This window comes from Alosa sapidissima, chromosome 24 (genome assembly GCF_018492685.1).
Source record: "Alosa sapidissima isolate fAloSap1 chromosome 24, fAloSap1.pri, whole genome shotgun sequence".
NCBI lineage: Eukaryota > Metazoa > Chordata > Actinopteri > Clupeiformes > Clupeidae > Alosa > Alosa sapidissima.
Window position 1 is genome coordinate 10,773,413 of NC_055980.1, and position 2,500 is coordinate 10,775,912.

Sequence of the window (2,500 nt, forward strand, 5' to 3'; positions counted from 1 at the left end):
ACTCCTACCCCCCACCTCCCCAAACACACACACACACACACACACACACACACATGCTCTATATGTAGCCCCAACACAAGGATTGCCCCTACACAAGGGCTCACTGGCCTGCCAGACTAGTTGACCCTTTCAACTTGGCCCGCAGCACAGGATGGCATCCGTGTCCCTCTGGAAGCTTCTGTCCAGACCCCCCTGTGCTCTTGCCACCAGGCTCCACGTGTGGCCTGCAGTCGTGGCAGTGGGCCCCCCCCACCCCCCCACCCTTTACAGCCCAGTCCACCCCCAGCCCTTCAGCTCTGATAACCAGCTCTATAAATACCCCAGTGCACCGGCTTTGCACACACACACACACACGCGCGCGCACACGCAAGCACACACGCGCGCACGCATGCACACACACGCACACACATGCATACACACGCGTGCGCACACACACACACACACGCACACACACACACACGCACACACACGCACACACGCACGCACACACACACACACACACACACACACATGCCTGATGGCGTCAGTGGGCTCTCGGTTGCGCCACACCACAAGGGTTTGTTGGTAAAGTCCGCTCCAGGGGGGACCAACGTGCCCTCTCCACAGATTGCTGGAGGCCTTTGTCATATCCTGTAAACATGGCACCTGTGTGTTTCTGTTAGCGATACCCTGTAGCATGCCATCATACTGATCCCCAGTTTGCTTTTGTCAGAAATGACCCTCCTGAAAAGGACACTTGCTGAATTTTGCTACAGGTTGCTGCTGTGTTCAGGCTTGGTATTCTGAGATGTTTCGTTTTAGCAGCACTGTAATTTAGCCATGCTAATAACAGAGTAATAAAGCCACTGTAGATTTCTTATATGAATCGTTAGAAGGTTGCTTTCGGAGAGAAGCCTCAAGGTTCAAGTTGAACTGGATAAAACAAGTTTGGGAATATCCATCAAAATTCTTACTCTGAATCAGTTTCCAAACTCAGATGAAGTTGCTGGCACAGTGACAAGTCTTAACTCTATTTACTGTAAGCGCGTAAAGATTGAAAACAGGGCTATCACCTCATTGAAAAGAATGGATAAGGTACTATAAAAGCTCCTGTTTCATGGAAGAGTATTTCAGTGAAGAGGCCAGACCGGTTGGTATAGAGGTGTTGGACCGCTTGGTGTGTGTGTGTGTGTGTTACGTTCGAGTTTGGTGACTCCTGCTGCCAGCAGACAGAGGTCAGAGGGATACTAGCATGTCTTAATGCGCTTAGTGCCGTTCAACAGGAACCCCGTCCAAGCTTGCCTAATAGGATCACTAGCAACTGCTGTCAATCACTGAACTAGCACAGACACTCTCTCTCTCACACACACATACACACACACACACACACATACGCATACATACTGAGTGCTACACACTGCTTCCTGTTAGGGCAGAGTAGCAAGCCCGGTGGGTGGTGTGAGTGTTTGAGTGATATCTGTAGACCACAAGCTTTGTGTACATATTTGAATGTGTGTGTTTGTGTGTGTGTGTGTGTGGGGGGGCAGGGGTGTTGATACAACTGCTGTGACCATGGACTGGACAGTGTGAATGCTGAATGTGGTGTGAGGCTTGGTTCTAGGAGACAGTGAATGGTGTAAATGTTGCTTGCGTCTGTGGGTCCTGGAGATAGCTGCATACGTATACGTGTGTGTGTGAGGGTTGTATACTGTACATGTATGCCACTTATCTTGAACTAGCGTCCTTTGTCCAGTTGTCGAGGTGGCCGGGGAACTATTGAGCCTCTGCTCACTGCACTGAAGTCATCAGCTGTTTGTGTCGATAAAAACACCTGATATTCACTCCTGCTCTCCTGAATGTCAGATATTCACTCCTGCACTTGACTATTTATTTTTAGATCAAGTGTTTGTCTCTTGCTTGCTTTGTTTCTCTCTTTCAAACAGAGTCCATGCTGAGTCAACGAGGGCTTGGTGTCTAAATTAATTGGACACATCTGCACATAAGGGAAGTTTTAATAAATGTCAAATTTCTAGGTCACTTTGAGAACATTCGTCACCAAACTACACCCACGATTTTGATCCATCCACAGAGATAGAATCCTTCAGTTGATATATCATGTTAGCATCCAAAGTAGCAATGTAAAGATACTTAGTACAAGTTCATATGGTTGTATTGCATTTGCAGAGGTAGCTTTGGTGTTAATCTTGAAGTCTTGACATTAGAGCAGACCTACAGTATGCACATGCATTGTAGTGGACATCTATTTATTTTTAATACATTTTTAATACATTTTAATACATGACCATTATTAATAGTAGTGGAAGACATGATCAACAGATCACAGACATTATAAATCACTGTTGATAAAATGATGACTGTCTACACATGGAAAACAAAAGCCTAAAACCATCAAATAGAGAGAATCCAACGCAATAAGACGACTGGACAGGCTGCTGTGCTGTGAATGTAAATTGAATGTGGCTGTAATATCTGACCATGACCATCCATGCCACTTCAGAAC

The 2,500-nt window shown here is 46.5% G+C and overlaps 1 protein-coding gene across 33 annotated transcripts in view; it reads left to right on the plus strand.

Annotated features, from left to right (window-relative positions):
- The window catches only part of ablim1b (actin binding LIM protein 1b), a 106,394-nt gene that overhangs the window by 35,231 nt on the left and 68,663 nt on the right, over positions 1–2,500 (plus strand). The gene's annotated exons all lie outside the window — the stretch shown is intronic.